We start from the raw sequence: 21434 nt of genomic DNA, 5'->3' as shown, positions 1-21434 counted from the left end.
AGAGTACTAAGGTATTCGCAAGAACTATGGATTATGAGAATGATAAGTGCGTCAGTTAACATTCGAGGAGGAATTTTCCAAAGGGGAGAATGATGTTAAACCCCATATTTTAGTACGTGAAAGTATGACATAAGTAAATTGATATAAGCTCGGAAATGAGATGTTACATCCCACATTTTCAGACGTTAAAGTTTCGTCGTAAGTTAATCGACGTAAGATCGAGAATGAGATTATTTTTGAGGTTATAAGTATTATGCTATTTCAAACAAGTGATAAGTAAATTCGTGAAGGAGAGAGGGTAAGCGAATCAAAGAAAGTAAGTTTCATCGAAGTTTGTCAATTTGGGATAAAATACGGTCCGAGCTATAATACCCAATATTTATGGACTAGTACCATACAGGGTACCACATGACTATGATAGTAGGGTACATAAAGTGTGTTAAAAGTAAGTAGTATTTTAAGTAATTTGAGATAATTCTTAATTATATGGGTATTGGTTAATTATTGGTTAATAGGAGATTAACAAGTTGAATAAGGAATTGTGGATAATTAAATAAGGTCTTTGGATAAAGACTAAGACTAATACGTGGCAGCCACATACATGAGTCATTTAAGTGACTCTTGAACAATTGTGCAAGGTGGCACTCTTTAAACAATAATTGAAAAAAACGGCTTCTTAAATTCAAGATTTACAAAGATAAGGAATTCATAAAAAGCCATAAGACTCTAACGTTATTGCTTCAGTAAGCATCTTACAAAAGTTGTGATCAAATTCACAAAGTGATTATATGGAATTTGCTACAAAAATTCATACGAGATTTCATAAGGTAATAGCAACGGGATTTTGCGATTCTAAGGGAGTACGGTGCAATCTTCCTCAATAATATCATACGGATTTTTCCCTACTCCGATCTTGCCGTCACGTATTTTGTCGAAATTAACGTGTGTTAGAGGAACTGTCAAGAGAATCGACTTAGGTATGTTAAGGCTATCCCTTCTGTCATTTGGCATGATCTATACGGCACAAACAAAACGAGCAAATGCACAATTTCCATAAATGACTCTGTTCATAGAAATACTAGAGACGCTTATGTTCTTGATTCCCCATGTGTCATATTATTCTATCATCTGTTCATAGGTCTTAGAAAATGCGTAAGTTGATAAAGTTTATTTCATGATATTAATCAAAGGCAAAATGGTCTTATGACACTCCAAAAGATTTTATTGACGTACTTCTCATGCATTGCATTCATTTATATTGACCCATGACCAGATGGAGTTATATACGCATATATATGTATATTTTATATATATATATATATATATATGATATGTGGAAAAAGGTTACGGCATTATATACGCACCACCATCTGATCAGCTGGTATACTTTGATGAATTGCCCACAATGGCCGAGATGATATGATGGGATGCCCTCAGAGGCTTAATGGTATTATGAACGCATATACCTATGCATAATATGACATTTATATGCATATGAATGACATTATAAATATGAAGTGATTCACAGAGTTATTCAGATATACATGTCGAGTCTTTTACTCCATGTTTCTCTCATGTCTATTGTTTACTGATTTTTATTCCTTACATACTCGGTACATTATTTGTATTGACATTCCTTTTGCTTGGGGACGCTGCATTTCATGCCCGTAGGTCCCAATAAACAGGTCGAGAGTCCTTTAAGTAGGCTATCAGCTCAGCGGAAGATGTTGGTACGCTCTATTTGCTCTGGAGTTGCTATTGGTCAGTATGATTAGGCATGTATTGATTGGTATGTCCGGGCCCTGTCCCGGACTTATGACGTTTATGTACTCTTAGAGGCTTGTAGACATATGTCATGTATATGTAAGATTGTAAGGCCTTGTCGGCCTATGTTCAGTGTACGAGTGATTATTTTGGCCTTATAGGCTTGTACGTCATACGTATAAGTTTGGATTACATGTTGGGTCGACCAAGGTCGAGTATTTTCCCCATGTTTTATTCTACTTATCTTACGACAGCCTCTCTAGCTCATTTACCTATGATAGTATGATACGAAAAATACGTTATATAGGTACTCGGCTGAGTAAGGTACCGGGTACCCGTTACGGCCCATCGGTTTGGGTCGTGACAGCGGGATCATGCAAAAATAAAGGAAAGGTTTAGACTTAACATATCTTAACCTCGTTGAGTCCTTAATAGCTTCCACGCAACTCTTCAAACAACTCCACTCAATCTACCATAGCATAAGGAGATTCAAAATCGGTGCTGAGTAAAGGCTAAGTCCATAACTTAAGCTAGTAGCCCATTTATGTAAATTTGGGCAGCATCTCCCCTGTAACAAGGGCCTTCTCTAATACCATATAACAACAGACCAATAACACCAATCAATCTACACAACAACAAGTGCTCAAACGTCACACACAAAGCTGCTATTTAAAATGACGGGTGGCAAGCTTGGATTGGAACCAAACCCCAACTCTTTTTACCATCTCCCCTGTACTTACAATACTAACAATAGGTCCAGCATATAAACATATATATTTACATGACATTCCAACCTTACATCCATCATAAATGTAATATCAACCAGCCCCACAAGATAAAACAACGACATGAACAACTTCTAGGTATTGTGTGGTTGCTTCTTCTCCTAATTACAACATCATCAACATACTCAACATATTGACAAGCATAAAAACAATAAGAACATTATAACCGAGCTATTCCCCACGATTTCCAGCCATATGAAGTCATATATACATCTCCAAAATAGTCCAATAAGAGCAACCAAATTCTTATACAACTTCAAGTTCTATCTTATAATTTTTCATCCAAATAACTTAACCAACACATAGATAAAATTAATCCCAAGAAATAGGGTGTTATACATACCTTAAATAATCTGGAAAAACGCGAAGCTTCCCTTAGCTTATAAGCACCCTTAATCACATCACAACACCATAAAGACTCTCTTCTTCATTTAGGCTAACTTTTGAGGTTAGGTTTAGGTAAAACACCATTGGATTGGACTTGTAACCCTTGAGAACTGTTAGAGAGGTGTTGAGAGGGTTTGGGAACTGTCCTTGGTCCAAAATGATAAAAAAATAAGCCGTCAAAGCCCTTTAAAATGTTCTAGGGTCGTCCACCGCCTAAGTGGGTCCCATTGAGAGCTGCTTGCCCAGTCTCGCAAAAACGCGAATATCTCTCTACTCTAATATCGTATCAATGAACGGTTTAATGTGTTAGAAACTAGACTCATAGATCTTCCATTTGGTAGGTATATCATCCCCTAATTCCAAGTATATTGGAAGAAAAGGTCAGCTACATGTGACTTAAGTTTCAACACATTTATGAATGCAACTTGTGATGACTTTTTCCAACTTTTGTTCCGCAACTCGCTAGACTTCAAAACATAATACACGACTATCATACGACTAAAATAACTCATAACATAATCTCCTTATAATGTTAAGCGCCCTAGTCTCTCCCCAAAAATACATGTTATAACATTCCCAACTTCTAAGCCTTCAAACCCTCTTGGTACTTGGTATTGATTATCTTAAATATTTGTAACCTCTACATTAACATGATTAACTAACATTGTAAACTTTTCAAAGATGATTTCATTTCTGAGCTTACATCAATTGACTTACGACGTACTCTTACGTATGAAAACATGGGGTGTAACACTATTCCCCCCTTTGGAACATTCATCCTCGAATGTTGACTGATGCACTTATCAGTCTCATAAGCTATAGCTCTTACAGATACTTTACTTGTCATGCCCCAAAATCGAGGAGCGCACCGACGCTCAACCGAGTGAACCCGACCGAGCAAGCCTGTTAGATTTTATTCTATCCAAACTCATCCATGAATAGAGATAATACATATTATCATTAATTAGATGAAGATGTGTTCATGTCTACAATACCAATTCATTTCCAATAGTTTCATCATTTTTAAAGTCTCAAATGGACAAGTAATACGTCCACAACATAACATAGTTTTTCTTTCCCCAGCACCAATACACAACTTGTCTACGGAGCCTCTATAGATAAAGAAGAGTACAATGATAATGCCGGCAACAAGGCCCCGACTATACCTCAAACAGAATACACAAAGTACAAAAGATTCATGACCTCAGAATGAAGTGGGGCTCACTAAGTCAGCTGGGAAGAAGGTGCACTGCTATCACTGACCAATATCTCCTGCTATGGAACCACCTACATCCATTGAAAGATGCAGCGCCCCCGGCAAAATGGACGTTAGTAATGTCGAATAACACTAGTATGTATAACTAAACACCCTCTCAGTAGAATGACAAATAATACAAATAAGATTATCATAATATCAATGAAAGCCTTAATCAACATCAAACCTCAATTTAGGATCAAGACAGTGTTCAAATTAATTTCCATATCTCACATTAGGAGATTTTTAGTATCGATATACTATTGTCCACAATACCATTATTCACAATAACGGTATCACCGTACTCTTAGCACGAAGTCCGATCACGACCCGATCGTCTAGGCCATCTCATTAGAGACATCAACCACAATTTCTCTCAATATCAATACCACCGTCTTTAACACGGAGTCTGATCACGACCCGATCGTCTAGGCTATCCATTAGGGACATCAACCACAATTACCATTTCAATTACAATTTCCAGCACAATCACCACCATGTGTGCGTCATGGTATCCGATCACGACCCAATCGGCTAGGCCGTCTTATTTGAGACATCAACCTTCTTATATCAATCATCGCATTTCATAATACTTTCACATCTTTTCATTTCATTGGCACTAGTGGCCATAATTATAATATCATTCTTGCTACGTTGGCCATATTCAGTATTTCATGCTCACATTATCAATTTCAAATATCATCCTCATCATCAACAATAAACACAATTCAAATCAAAGTGTGTAGTACACATGTGAGCAATTTAGAGTCTAATGCACATAGAGATATTTCACAAAATTTGGCATAATAGCCTTCATTTGAACTTGACTTAAAGTCGAAATATTATTAATGCACAACCCATATTTTAACACATCCTCAATTGGTAACATAACATGAATAGAGCATTTGGGATGCTTGTTGAACATATATCTTTCAACCCAATCTTACTCGGAATAGCCAATTTTATAATGAATCACTCGGGACTTACATAATTTACATAATACCTCACTTGAACTTCCTTACACTCTAAATATTCCGGAATTATTAGCAACTTCAATCTATTTTAGAAATATAACAAATTGAACCAAAATTAGGAAGATGATCATGGTTCTAGCTCATTTGAGAATTTTATCAAACACTAGATGTGCATTAAGGTTTCAAGGTCCTTTCATGGAGGATTCCATCATCCCACAACCCAACCTTTACTATTTTTAGCTCAACAATCTTTCTACACCCTTTGATAACACATGCATGTAAAATAACCAACCCTCTTGCCCATAAATTATCTTGCTTATTATCCATTTCTACACAAAATTCAAAATTGAGGGTTAGGGTGTAGACTCTTACCTCTAGGATGAAGACCTAGTGAGTTTCCCTTCTCAATCTACCAAAACTTGGGCAAGAATTGAAGAACAATTATTGGAGAATACCTTCTCACTCTAGGGCACCCTCTCTCATTCTAAAATGTCAGATAATAGCTCAAAAATGACCCAAAGAGTGTATTTAACGAAATAGGGTCGGGTTTTAAAAATTCAAAAATGGAGCTCCGGAACAGGTTCTGCGGTCGCATATGTGACCGCATAATGGTTATGCAGACCGCATATCGGTCTCATAATTGATTACAAAATAGCCAAAAGAACTGCCTGTGTATGCGGTCACTATGCGGTCTGCATAACTGTTATGCGGTCGCATAATGCACCGCATAATGCACCTCATAACAGTTATGTGGTCACATAGTCGACCGCATAGCTGCTTCCAGAATAGCCCTCACCTGCTCACTTCTGCGGCCATTATGCGTCCCGCAGAGTGATTATGCGGTTGCATAATGGACCGCATACCAAATACTAAAAAATATTTTCCAAAAAAGGTTTTACACTCAGCAATCAAATATGGAAATAAGTGATAAAAACACTCATTTTGCAGGAAAACATACCAAACACACCCTATATTTTAACCTTTTACGAAATTGTTCTAAACTTCCTAAATCCAGAAAATGTACTTTGATCTTGCAAAGTTCTTCTAGAGGGTTAAGTTCATAAAGAGCCTTGATAAATGTTGGTCTTGAATTTTTGGACCAATTGTCAAATTAAGTAAAAGTAGCCTTAGTTAGGTTTAATAAAAATTTATTGGATAAAAATACCCTCTCCCAGAAGCATCTGAAGCTAGAATTGAACAACAAAAGATAGAAGAAGGATAAGAGCGACAACAAGGAGAATAAGAACGAAAAAGGTGAGAGATTTTAGATCTGGGTTCTACAAAATGGAAGTTGTTTGTGGCTGAAAATATTTTACGGATTCCCACCAAGATTGTTATGTCATCTAAAACCACCGGTTAGGCGAAGAAACAACATTAACCAAGAACAAGATTAAATACATAATAAAGTCTAGTAGGACAACATAAATAAGTCAAAACAAGTGCGAAAATACATCAATAAAACCCCTAGAACTGGAGTTATGAAAGTTATCAACTACTACAACCGAATCACGATACAACTGTTTGAAACATAATATATGAATTGGGCGAAAGAAAAGTAGCAGTAATAGACAATGATAAAAGGTGACTTCAAGGAGCTGCGAGTGGATCAAAGCATCTCTACCGTGAGTCTTCAAATCAGCTCCTATGCAGTCTCTTGGGTCCTACTGATGCCAGGCTCAGTATTTACACATACGATGTGTAGCAACTATAGCATAAGTACAATACTCAACATGTACTCAGTAAGTATCATTGATTGACCTCAACGAAGTAGTAGCGAGATTTTGTTAAAAAGATACTCAGTTTATATAAGCTGTGCAGTTCATAAATACACATAATAGTAAGAAATTAAACATAGAAGTAGTGTACAGAGTATGCACAGTTCAAGCATAAGATAAATGCATGCTTTCATCAATTATCATTTCCAATTCATATGTCAATACATCTAAACAACATATATAAGGATATGCACAAAGAAGTTTTTACATGAAATGCAGCAACAAGAGCCTTATATTACTAATGCATGATAAAGATTCAAACTTTATATTAAATCGATATTCTCCAAGTGCCAAACAACCCACGTGTACATCACCAACATAGAAAAATGAGAGGATGACTCATGAGGAACGAATCCATATCCACATACAATAACAAGCACAGACAACTCAACATAACCCACACTAATAACTCAACGTGCTAAAGTCACAATTAAGTGTGAATCTCATATGAAATGTAAATATATATGTACAGTGCATGACTATATATAATCTGTGAGATTTAAAGATATGGGAAGGAAGAATTTCTTGTGTATTTATTTGTGTCTTACATTATCCCTATTAATATAGGGTGTTTACATAGTACTAAATGCTTCTCTACCAATATGGGACACTATACCTAATAACTCTCTAACATATATATACTGACTCTCTAACACTTTTTCTCAAGTCGGTATATATAAGTCGCATGTATTGAGCTTGTTACATATGTAACTAATACGAGGACCAGCGGGGATTTGATAAAAATATCTGCAAAATGATCATTTGACTTTACAAACTTTATAACAATATCTCCTAAGAGCATCTTCTTTCTGATGAAGTGACAGTCAACCTCAATATGTTTAGTACTCTCATGGCACAATGGATTTGACACAGTATGAGGCGCAACTTTATTATTATAAACAAGTTTTATCTGATTGATTTCTCTAAATTTTAATTCTTTTAGCAACTGTTTGATCCAAACTTGGTCGCATATTGCCATATCAATTGATCGATATTCTACATCTATGCTAGATCGAGAAACTACATTCTATTTCTTGCTCACACAAAATTATCTCCTATCAGAAGATGATCCTACCCATCATCATCTGTGTATCTAATGATCTGTTTATGGCCTTGATCCTCGAATAGCAGTCCATTGTCTGGAACTGATTTTATATACCAAAATATGCGAACAACTGCATCCCAATGTATCACACGGAGAGTTCATAAACTAACTTACAACACTCCCAAGAAAGAAAATGTCAGGTCTAGTCACTGTGAGGTTTAATTTGCCAACGAGCCGCCTATATCTAACATGATTTCTAAGAAGCTCCCCTTGTCTTGGTAGAAGCTTAACATTAGGATAAATAGGAGTGTCAACAGGTCTTCGGCCTGATGAGCACAAAACACACTTAAATTATGCTCTCTAATGAAATATAGTATAGTATAATATCGTATCCACAGTGATTGGATTTAAACAGTATTCTCGTAGTTTCTAGCTTGATTGCTATCAAGATGATCAATAGTTGAGATTTATAAGATTTCTAACAAAAATTAACTACAAATCTAAAGCTATTGGCTAATGACAATTGAAATAAGGAATAAGCAAGAAAGTTATTAGTGGGAGACAATAGGGTTTTGATAGGATAGGTGCAAGATAATTGTTCAGGATCTCACTCTAGATAATTCAGTTATAATGTTCAAGTGAGTCTCTCGAATTCATTCAATTATTAGTTTAAACATTCAGCAAAAACTCTTCTTTCGATTAAGTCTTAACCTCACAAGATGAACCAATTTAATCACGTGAAGATATGCAAGAATGTGTAGTGGATTGGTCTTTAGTAAAATCTCTTTTGATTATTCTCCTAACTAGGTTTAATCAATGATTCAACTAGCCTCTTTTGATTACTTAGAAGAATCTATGAACTCAACTAACAATATAATGTAAGGATATCACACGTTATGCCTCTCTCGATTATATAAACTAGTGAATATAGATGCAACAACTAAATCATCCAAAATAATTCAATCCATAAAACTAGAGTTATAACCCACAAACAATCATCAATACACCAAATCCATCAAACCATAAACGGAACTACTCCATAGATATAGAGAAATTCATCACAAATAAAATTAAAGTATAGGAAAACATAAATTCAATCCAAACTCGGGTCTTGAGTGAGGAAGGAATGATGAAATCCTTGTGCTTGTGTTCTTTCCACTCCTCCTTAGCCTCCTTAGGTCTAAAGTATATCAAAAGTCCAGAAAATAATGTTTTCCTGTATTTATACCAAGTAGGGTCGGGCCCAAACGAAACCACCTTTTCCTAGCTGAAATAGGAAAATAACTCTGTAAAAAATACACAGGCGCGCCGCATGAGGCGACGCGCCATGCAGGACATTAGTGGGGAAATCCAAAGAGCTCAACATCTGTCAGGCAACCAAAAATACACTGCTGTGGCACGGTGGGCATCACACAGTGCGTCGCTTTAGTGACGTTTTCCAGAGAATTGGCAAATTTCAATTATGCTACTATTTTGTCTTGTGTAAGGATGAATTGGGCAGCCACTTCATGTTCACACGTCACTTGCATGTCTCAATTTGGAGGATTCAATTCCTTAACATATTATGAGACTTTTGGCTAGCCATCACGGTGCACGTCTTCCAACAAGCCGTGATAGGCCATTTACATGGCCTTGAGCATTTTTCTTTCACTTTTTATATACATACGCGGTACTCCACCCCCGAACTCGATCCCGTCTTAATTTATTGGCTTTTACTCAGACTTCAAAGCTCCAAATAGCTCGAATTAGTTCCATCACATCTACATAACTCGGAATCACTCCTACAAGGCATAAACACACACAATAAGTGCAAATCATTACAAATTAAAGCTCAACACAAGTAAAGTGCAGTGAATTTGAGTGCAATAAGCGACTAAAATACGCAAGTATAGCCTACCATCAATACCTCACACTTAAATCATTGCTCATTCTCGAACAATCAAACTACACTTTTATATATACACGACCTTTCTAAACAACTCTCCTAACTCATCATACTAAGAATAATTAAAATAGATTAAGCACTCTAATGTAATATCCTCGCCTCAAGATTTGACTCAAAAGCAGCATGCATTTTTTACTACCCGCTCATTTACTCTAACACAGAGGTCAATGACATTACCTTTCCTTAGTGAATCAAGTGACCTCACACACAATGAAATTTAAGAACAATTAGGAACTCAAGATAAAAAGAATTCGCTCACTCTCAGAAACAACATTCATGTGCCACATAAGACATACCATAGGCTTACCCGTAGTGTACTACTCAACTAATTGAGCTCATTCAGTCAAGGATCAAGTACGACTTTATTTGGTTGTAATGTAGGATGCGGGATGGGTAGGATATGTTTGGATATAAGAGTGACTACACCTTCCTAAGAACTTTTAATACATACAAGTAACCATTCAAAAATCCACACTTATGTCTGAACATAACTCCACCTTCACATCAATATACATCAACTTTCTACTTCTTTGAGCAAAATTACATCAAGAGTTACCACTGTTAAGGAATGTTTTTTCACAACAATACAACTATTATTTTTCTTTTTCAATTCAAGTGGCTCTTATGTTTTCAAAACAGTGCACCCTTCTTCTATTTCAATAGTTCCACTCAAAAGCCAAATCAACCACCCCACACTTCACTTTTACAAAGTTCATAACAAATTCAAGTGCTCACGAGAGGTAAAATAGATGGTCAATTCAATCGAATAGGTAAGGCTTGTAATGTGGTTGCCAAAGAAATAGGATTATAGACTCAAAGGGGTTAACTACGATACATAACAATTAGGTGAGTAATAGCATATATGTGGCTCAACCAAAAAATGCCTATATCCCTTCCAAGACTGAATAAAACTGCCATTTCGCTTTGCAAATACACGGGGCAAGTTCTAGACATCAAATGCAATGCACATAATAACACAAAAACCTCACACCCACATGACACATAACTCACTTAAGATTGGACTATCAAGACACTCTAGTCAAAGTAGTTAAGCAAAGTTAAGATCATACAATTTAAGGTATTTATACCAAAGTCAAAAATTGAGCCTAAGTGTCTAAAGCACTCACTATTCTCAGGGAATAATAAAGTCAAGAGATATCGCCATCAATTCAACTCATAGGACAAGGTTTCCTACTCCTAAAAAATAAAAACTAACTACACCCGGTTCAAACAAAATCCTTGGAAAAGAACCGCGGCACAAAGAAAAATCAAGGGGGAATTATTACATTACCTACAAAAGAAAATCTTTTTGTCATTTTGCTTCCGACTTTAATCCCTCAAGAAACTTGTCGATGATATCCTTCGTCGGGAAAAATAGAAAATTTCAATTTTTAATTTTGTTTTGTTTTTTTTCTATCTCTAACTACTAAAACTAAGCAAAAAGAAACACTAATATACATACATACATACAAATATCCCCCACCCACACTTAAAGTTGTGGCATGTCCCCATGGCACACAATTAAAAAGTATAAGGTAAAGGAAACTTCCCTGAATTTTCTTCTTTTCCGAGAACTTATGGACTCCACCCCTAATTTTGAATTCATTCCTCGTTTTCGCTCCTTGGAATTCTTTATGGATCTCATTAAGACCAATTCTTCTTAGGATACCTGCAAGATCCACTCTTTTCTTTCTCTCTTGTTCTCATATTGAGCGGTGAATTACTCGTTCAGGATAATCATTAACTTGTTTCTACATTCTTTCACAGGATCAATCCTTACATATTCCTATAAATTCTCAAAAATAAAAACCACATGATCAAGGTTAGAATAAGAAAACAAAGAAGAAAGGTCAAGTGAATATTCCTCTGGTATATCCAACACCATTTGTTTCTCATTCTCTTATACTAAGGGTTGCAAATATGAAAAGGTGGATGGGGGTTTGAACTCTTCTTCCGTTTCTTTACATTCAACCACAACCTTATTTTCGATCATCTCAGTTGAATCAGAGTCCTCTTGTATCGTGGAAACCTCCCTCTATAGATGCTCATCCTCTTGGGTAGGCTCATTCTCGCAGGAAATCTCCTCCATATATTCCCCATCACAATACCCTGAGCTTTCTGAAAGTATACTTACTATTCGACTCATTTGCATTGTTAGGTTCTTAATGGCTTTATCATTTTGCATAAACCTTTCTTCAACACTATTCATGAACCTATACATAAATGCTTCTAAGCTACCATTCTCCTCCTCTCACTCCGCTTTCATTTCATTCAAAATAAGGATATTCATCCCAACCAAAGTCAGGATTGCGCCCATATGAATCCTCATACCTGCAAGGACTAGAAATAGAGTGAGACTGTTCAAAATACGAACCATTGAAAGAATACATACCTACTTGACAGTCAACCCATAGATGATTTCCACAATATTTAAAACACATAGCAGATCACTGATAATGTTCAGATGCCAACTCTTCAACCATTTTTCTAGGCTGGTGGTACTCCATCTTCAACAGCAATTATAGTTCCATATCAAGAATATCGTCTTCCACTTGTCAGGTACTAAGAAAATAAATTCTTGAAAAGAAGTTAACTAACAAAGAAAACAAAATAAGAAATAGAAAGAAGAAATGAAAAAAAAAACAGGAATTAGTACCAAAAAATACTTTGAACATTATTGATTGTCAATCCCTAGCAATGACGCCAAAATTTGACGAGCGCAAAGGACACACTTAAATTATGCTTCGCTAATCAAATATAGTATAGTATAATATCGTATCCACAGGGATTGGATTTACAAAGTATTCTCGTAATTTCTAGCTTGATTTCTAACCAAGATGATCAACAATTGAGATTTATAAGATTTCTAACAAAAATTAACTAAAAATCTAAAGCTATTGACTTAATGACAATCAAAACAAGGAATAAGCAAGAAAACTATCAATGGGAGACAATAGGGTTTTGATAGGATAGATGCAAAATAATTGATCAAGATCTAACTCTAGATAATTCACTTCTAATGTTCAAGTGAGTCTCTCAAATTCACTCAATTATTAGTTCGAACGTTCAGCAAAAACTCCTCTCTCAGTTAAGTCTTAAGCTCACAAGATGAACCAATTTAAGTACGTGAAGATATGCAAGAATGCGTAGTGGATTGGTCTTTAGGAAACCTCTTTCGATTATTCTCATAACTAAGTTTAATCAATGATTCAACTAGCCTCTTTCGATTATTTAGAAGAATCTATGAACTCAACCAATAATATAATGCAAGGATATCACAAGTTATGCCTCTCTCGATTACATGAACTAATGAATATAGATGCAACAACTAAATCATCCAAAATGATTCAATACATAAAACTAGAGTTATAATCCACAAACAATCATCAATACACCAAATTCATAAAACCATAAAGGGAACTACTTCATAGATATGGAAAAATTCATCATAAATAAAATTAAAGTTTAGGAAAACATAAATTCAATCCAGACTCGGTTCTTTAGTGAGGAAGTGTGATGACACGATAGGTCATCAAGAGTTTAAAAGCTTAATTCTGTGTTTCGAAGACTCCAATAGCTTCCTTATGTCTTCCTCAATTTGTGTGCGCAGTCCGGGTGTTTTGCCGAAAGGCTTTTATGTTAAAAATTGATAAAATATGAACTTTTGCCTTAAAAATCCATTTGAGTGGACTTCGGTCAACATTTTGAGCAAACAGACTAGGATCCATGTTTTGATAGTCTCGATGGGTCCGTATCGTGATTTGTGACCTGGGCGTATGTCCGGAATCGAATTCGGAGGTCCCTAGCTCGAGTTATCGCTTTTTGTCGAAATTTTGAAGTTTAAAGGCTTAATGAATCTAAAGGTTTGACCAATATTTGACTTTATTGATACCGGATCCATATTTTGGTTCCGAAACTCGGTATAGGTTCATTACTATATTTATGACTTGTCTGTAAAATTTGGCGAGAAACGGAGTTGGTTTGACGTGATTCGGACGTCCGGTTGTTAAAATAGGAATTCTAAAGCTTCATTGAAAATTTCATTTGATTTGGTGTTCGATTCATAGTTCTAGGTATTATTTTAGCAATTTGATCACGCGAGCAAGCTCGTATGATGTTTTTAACCTTGTGTGCATATTTGGTTTGGAGCCCTGAGGGCTCGGGTGAGTTTCGGATATGCTACGATTGGATTTGGACTTAGAATTCATAGCTGATGCATTGGGTTTTTGGTGTCTGCTGCAAACTTCGCAATTGTGAGGTCTAGCTCGCAAATGCGAGCCTCGCATTTGCGAGCAGAGGCATGGGGGTGGACATTCGCATTTGCGAGATCTGGGGTTTCATTTGCGATCCCCTCAGTTTCGCATTTGCGAACATATGGTTTGCATTTGCGATGGCGGCAGGAATGTGAAGGCTTCACATTTGCGATAGTTTATTCGCATTTGTGGGGTTCGCAATTGCGACATCTACACCTGATCAAAATCTATTTTCTCTCAATTTTCAATTTCATTTCATAAGATTTCAACCTAAAATCTTGGATTTTCATGGTGGAAATTGGGGGTTTGAGAAGAATTAGGGATTTTTGTAAAATTGGAATTTAGACCTCAAATTGAGGTCGGATTTTGAAACAAATTACATAACCGGGCTCGGGGCTGAATGGGTAATCGGGTTTTGGTTCGAATTTCAGGTTTGGACCAAGCAAGCCCGGGAGTTGACTTTTTCAATAATGACCTAAATTGAACCTTTTTCATTCGTGGGTAGTTCCCAAGGCTTATTTTGAATCGTTTGGTTGATAATTTGCTAGATTTGGTTGGTTCGGAGGCTTGTTTGAAAGGCAAAGCTGTGGTTGAGCTCTGAGTTGATCTTTGGGAGCAAGGTAAGTGTCGTAGTTAACCTTGACTTGAGGGATTAGGACTTGTTTGCCTATTTGCTACTTGTTTAAATGTTGAACGCAACATATATGTGAGGTGAGGAGTATTTTTGCGTTGTTATTAGGTTAAAGCATGCGGGTAGGACTTGTTTCTTGTAATTTATCTCTTTCTTTGATCCTGATATCCATGCTTAGACTAGTTAATTGATAAATTGATCGTTCTTTCCGTACTTATGAACTATCTGTGATAATTGAGTATTGTGTCTGAAGTTGAGATTAGTATTGTGGAACTATTGTTTACAAAAGACTTGATCTTGCTTATTCTATCTCCCTGTTGTTATATGTTCATTGTTACATGGTAAGGGGGGAGTGTTAATGCACGAAGGGTGATGTCATGCCGTATTCAAGAGTTAATGCACGAAGGGTGATGTCATGCCATATTTGAGAGTTAATGCATGAAGTTTGTTGTCGTGCCATATATGAGAGTTAATGCACGAAGGGTGATGCCGTGCGTATCTATTATTTCATTATGAAATTGAGAGTAAAAGCATGAATGGTGATGTCGTGACATATTTATCATTGTATGGTGAGATTGAGAGTAAAAGCACGAAGGGTGATATCTTGCCATTATTACTGTTTCATGGTGAGGCTGAGAGTAAAAGCACGAATTGTGATGTCGTGCAACTTTATTCATTATGTTTTGTTCATTTTGTTGGTTGAAGGTTTATTGACTAATTCTTGTTATCATCTCCTGCTGTAGTTACCCTATCTTGTACCCCTTTCGCATGTCCCCTCCCAATTGTACTTGTTAATTCTTTATTTATTGTTATTTGGTACGTATATTTCCGTCTGTACATGTTTAATTACGTGGGTGTCCTGTCATAGTTTCGTCACTACCTCGTCGAGGTTAGGCTCGACACTTACGGAGTACATTGGGTCGATTGTATTCATACTACACTATGCACTTCTTGTGCTGATTTTTGTACTGGTCCCAGCTGTCTGTGAGGCGTATCAGCTCGAATTGGCATTTGGAGACTCGAGGTAGATCTGCTAGCATCCGCAGCGTCACGCACCGAACTCAGGGAGCGCGACCAGCGTTCAACCGAGTAAACCCAATCGAGCAAGCCTAATTTACATTAACCTCTCATCATTACTCATACATGATTTACCATAACATAATTAGATCTTGACTTTTAAATCGAATACATTTGGCTCAATGTCCTACAATCTTTCTCATGATGGGTGTGTAGCCTCATAAATACTGTGAACAACTCAAATCCTTAATTATATTACCACAATGTACATGGAGCTTCTATGACAATAGATACCTAACTAAATAAAATGAACTAAACCCAAACACTCACTAGAACTGTAGCGGGCTCACCATAAGCTGAGTAGTGAAGAAGATCCCTATCAAAGATCCATATCATCCTATAGAAGTATACTTGCATCATTAAAAGATGCAGCGCCCCAGGCAAAAGGGACGTGAGTACATGTGGAATGGTATGGTAACTCAAATAAGAGGCAAATAAAATAAATCAAGAAACTACAAAATATCCCATAGAATCACATTTCAAGTCTTATTATACTTGCATCATTCTAAACCTCTTTTAGGATCAACTGAGCCATATGAACTATATGTGAAATACATTATATAATGCAATTGTAACAATATGTACAAACAAGGTCAGTGAAAGTGGCACCTTCCTCTCTTATTTTACACATATACATTTCATAGACCGTCCTTAGTGTTCGTATATCATATTATACACCTATACGTCTCATAGACCGTTCACAGACTTTACTTACACAATACAAATACACCTATTCAAGGGCTGGGAATACAACATGAATATGATGAATCATGGTAACAATAAAAGGGCTTAGATAGCCATCAACGTCGAGCCAATTTACTAAGAGCTTCCATTAATCATTTATAGATATCAAGTCGGGGATCCTCTGTAACCACCTTCACACAAAGCAGCCCTGCCGCCTCACCCCAACATATGCGGGTAGAGGTGTATCACAATACCACAATATCTACACAAAGCGGCCTTACCGCCTCACCCCAATATATGCGGGTGGAGGTGTATCACAATACCATAATCCCTATACAAAGCGGCCCTACTGCCTCACCCCAATATATGCAGGTGGAGGTGCATCACAATGCCACAATCCCAACACAAAGCGGCTGATAGCATCCTAGGAAGCTCAAATCTATTCAAGGACAAGAATGAAGCTTTGGAATCTCAAAGAGGGCCTTTAACAAAATGTCAAGCTAAAGAGTTGCAAAATAAGGTCATTAGACTTCAAGTGCAAATAAAGAAGTTGTTAATTGGGATGGAGAGCTCAAGGATAAAGGATATGAGTTATCTAGGTATTATAATTATTTTATGATCCAAATTCATGTCCAAGAAAAGGTGGATTAGATCCCAAGAGACATCCTCTGAAGAAGGTCCAAATCAGGCCATTATTGGACCTATTTGGCACCTAAAAATGTGTCCAAACTTGCAGCCCAATAAGTACTACATGAAGCCAAGTTTTTATAATATAAAAAGGACTTACTTGCTTCCCAAGAAAGGTTCAATAGGCGTGATAGAAGTTGGGTACAAGTTGGTGCCAAATTGCTTGCAAGTTTCCTCCAAGATTTTTAAGATCCTATCCATGATTGGTTTGCGACTTTCAAGATTCTATCCAAGATTGGTTTTAACTTATTTTCATATATTTTGGTACTAGATTTATTGCTTTCCTAGGTAGTTAAGGTTATATTTTCCTTTTTCTAAGATTGTTGGAGTTACTTTCCAAGATTGACTTGGTTTTTGTTTCCTAGTGTTTTTCCTTTTCCTAAGGTATTTGGACTTGTTGTCCAAAGTAGTTTAGGACTTTATTTCCTTGTTTTTAGGTAGGAATTTCGTGACCCCCTCTATGTATAAAGGGGTATCTTCTTTGTTTTTAGATTTTAGATTATTATAGACAATATCAATAAAAATTGTGAGATTTTTCTTGCACTCTTGTGTGTGGCTACTCTTGGATTTATTCTTCAACCTTCAAGACTCAACTTAAGGTGGTAAGATTAAACTCTTTCAAGATCTTAGATCACTTCTAGGTATTCAAGAAAGGTGATAAATTTAGGCTTATTGTTGTTCTTGTTATTCTAAAGGGTCGGGTTTCACAATCTATCTCTTGTTTTTAATTATCTACCAAAGGCGATTAGTTCTTTGTTAGCTAATTGTTGTTGTTAGGATTCAACTTCAAGAATAGACTTCTTGAATTCAAGAAACTCTTTCTTGAATTCAATCTATCTTTAATTTTCCGTTATTTTTTTGTTTCTTTATTTTCTTTTAGCTTCCGCACGTTTCTTGATTTTCTTTAGTAATTCTTGGACCCATATCGTGTTGTTATCAAGTGGTATTATAGCATAGGCTAATCAAGATTTTAATCTTGATAATCTTGGGAGGTTCTTGAGCAAAACAAAACCAAAAAAAAAAAAACCAAAATTAGCCAAAAGAAAAGCATTATGGCTCATTATTATTTGTAGAATTCAAGTGTTATTTGGTTTCCAAGTCAAGAAAGGAAACAAGAAGAGGGTATCCTAGTTCTTGAAGATTAAGGTAACTTCTTTCCTTATTCTTGTGGGTTTTGGGTTTCCTAAATTCTTTCCTTATTTTTTCTACATAACCAATTCCTATTCTTCCAAGGTTTGATCCTTCACTTTCCTTTTCTTTTTCTAACTCCACATTCTTATCACTAAGGGTTGTGACTAGTAGGGTTTATTAATAAATCTAAAGTTTAACGACCAAGAGTTTAAAGGCAAGAGAGGCGAGAACATTAGAGGAAAAAGCCAAAATTTGAGAGATACATAATTCTTCTAATCTTTGTTCAAGATGTTTCAAACAGGTAGTTATAGTGAAAGGAGGCGAGCTATGACTCAACAACTTGAAAAGTCCAACTTACAGTATACCGAATGGAAGGAAGACAATGGTAAAATTATTTTTCAAACAAGAGCTAAAGTGATGTCTGCGATTTGTGCCCTTAGAATTGACAAAGAGTTTGGCTATAACTCAATTAGCACTTATATGGTTGAAAAATTGAACTTGCCTTGTGTTGAGCATATTGAACCCTACATGTTGAGAGGAGTAAAGGTAGATAAAAGAGTGTTATTACTATTCTCTATTGGAAGGTATGAGGATGCAACCTGGTGTGATGTGATTCCCATGAATAATTATCATATCTTATTGGGAAAGCCATGGTATACCTATAGAAGAGCTTCATATAACATGGAAAAAAATAGATACTCTTTTGAGGTTAACAGGAAGAAACTTATTCTTGGACCTTTGACTCCCTCACAAATTTATGAAGATGAAAAGACTGTTAAAGAGAATATGGAAAAATATGAGAGAGAAAAGAATGAGAGGAGTAAGGGAGTGCATGTTGACATCCCAAGAGAGGAAAAAGGAGAGGTTGTATTGAGTGAAGAGAATGGGATGTCAATTGAGAAAAAGAGTGAGCTTGAGGGAAAAGAAAAGAGAGAAGGCAATGAGATAAGAAAAGTCTTTGAGGTAGAGAGAGAAAAACAAGAGGGTTTGAGTAAAGAAGAAGAAAAAAACTTTAGTGAGAGAAAAGAGGCTAAGGGTGAGGGAAAAGTTAGTTTTGTGATAAAAGCCAAAGAGAGTGTAAGCAAGAATAAAATTTCTTTACTTCCTAACCCATTAACTCATTCTTGTTTTAGTTCTTGTGATTTTGTGCAGCCACGTGTTGAAAGACCTTTTGAAAGGAGAGGTGAGGCGCGAGAAATGGTGGTAAAGGATCCAATTGGATTCCAACATGAATTAGGCGAAATTAATTCTTGTTGGATGGTGGAAGATAAAAGCTTGGTTAAATTCTTTGTTATTGAACCTTTTGACTATTTTAATTCTTATTTACAGGTTTATGACATGGAGTTTCCTAAAGCCATTGCTAAGCTGGAATCATTGCATAAAAGAATACAAGGTGATGTTGTTCCATTAGTAAATAAGTCCAAGTATGATATGTATAATTGGTTCATTCACATTCTTGGCCTTCCTAGAACACCTAAGGTATTTTTGGAGGTAGTTAACTATACTCTTATTTCTTATGTTGGGGACTTTATAGTTTTTGAGGATGATGATATTTTGATGCATATCAAGTCATTAACTATAATATCTTAGTTAAAGTGCAAGAGTAATTTGCTTTCTTTTGAAATTGAGTATGACATAGATGATTATGCATTCCAACTTGGTGAAAAGAGGCATGAAATTTATGAGAAGAGGCTTACTAATGAGTTAAATGTTCTTTCTTCTCTTATTCAAGTGTCTAATGAGTGTTCATGTGATAAATTGCTAGAATATGAGTTTTGTTGTTTGATGGGAAGTCATTCCTCTAGGCATGTTGATTGTGAGCCTGTAAAGTATTTGCTACTATTAAAGAGGATATGCATGATTATTGTGACGTTAGTGAGTAAATACTCTTTCATGAACCTATCTATGACTCTTTCTGTGACAGTTTGAGCAATTATGTAGAATCCATTGATGTTGCGAATATTATTGGGGAAAGTTATAATCATGAGCTTGAATGTATTGAAATTTGTATTTTGGAATTTATGGGTTCTTCTGACCTTTATGAGAATTTATGTGCTTCTTTGAATAACTTACATGTAGAAGAATCCATGGGATTTATAATTGATACTTGGCTATATCATAAGAGTATCTTATTTGATACATGTGGCAGAGATACTTGTGTTAAATGGATGCATGACCAATATTTTGTAATTTCTTTGGCATGCACATGTTTGGACTACCTTATTGACAAGATCGCATTGCAAATTTCATTACATAGTGCATCTAAGAGAGGTTTTTATTGGACAACTCTAAGTAGGCATAAATTTTATTGGGATGATGATGTCCATATGCTTTATAAAGGAGTATTTATACCTATTAGGCTTAATTGGGTTAAGTGGATACATGGTCACTATCTTATTTTATTCCTACCATTTTTTTAGATTAGTGGATGCCATTTACTAGTGCGTGACTTCTTTTTCTTGCAAGGTCAAAATTTGAGGACAAATTTTCTTCAAGAAGAGGGGAATGATAGCATTCTAGGAAGCTCAAATCTATTCAAGGACAAGAATGAAGCTTTGGAATCTCAAAGAGGGCCTTTAACAAAATGTCAAGCTAAAGAGTTGCAAGGGTGGATTGTGATTATTCCCCTTATTTGGGATGAAATTGGAACCTTTGAAAAATTATGATATTATTCCCCTTAATTGGAATGAAACTGGAACCTTTGTGGATTGGAAAAGTCAACCCGCACGGCATATATGGAAAGGCGGCGTAGCTAATCGGGTGGAGATCAGATGCCATATTGCGCATATAGTGGTACTACTCTTGGTAACAACTTTCTTACACGTCACATGTCAAACCACATTGTTCGTAGGGATATGGCCTAGCCGATCGGGCATGATCGGACTCCGTGCTAACAAAGACGGTGGTATATCGGTGCTAATGATCTCCCAACCAAAATTGTACATGAAGTTCGTATTTTGAAAATTATTATGTTTTAACTGAACATTTGGATATTGTTGATTATGACTTGTTGTTTCTGTGTTTCCTTTTCTTATGAGGGC

General features: G+C 36.0%; 1 long non-coding RNA gene across 1 annotated transcript in view; it reads right to left on the bottom strand.

Annotated features, from left to right (window-relative positions):
• Positions 1 to 8933: 8933 nt before the first annotated feature.
• The window catches only part of LOC117278371 (uncharacterized), a 75671-nt gene continuing 63170 nt past the window's right edge, over positions 8934 to 21434 (bottom strand). The window contains exon 2 of the long non-coding RNA XR_011411616.1: positions 8934 to 9766. This is a non-coding gene — a long non-coding RNA (uncharacterized lncRNA). The remainder of the gene's footprint in view (positions 9767 to 21434) is intronic.

The sequence above is a fragment of the Nicotiana tomentosiformis genome, chromosome 10 (assembly GCF_000390325.3).
Source record: "Nicotiana tomentosiformis chromosome 10, ASM39032v3, whole genome shotgun sequence".
In the NCBI taxonomy this organism is placed as follows: Eukaryota; Viridiplantae; Streptophyta; class Magnoliopsida; order Solanales; family Solanaceae; genus Nicotiana; species Nicotiana tomentosiformis.
This window is presented reverse-complemented; position numbering and strand designations above follow the sequence as displayed.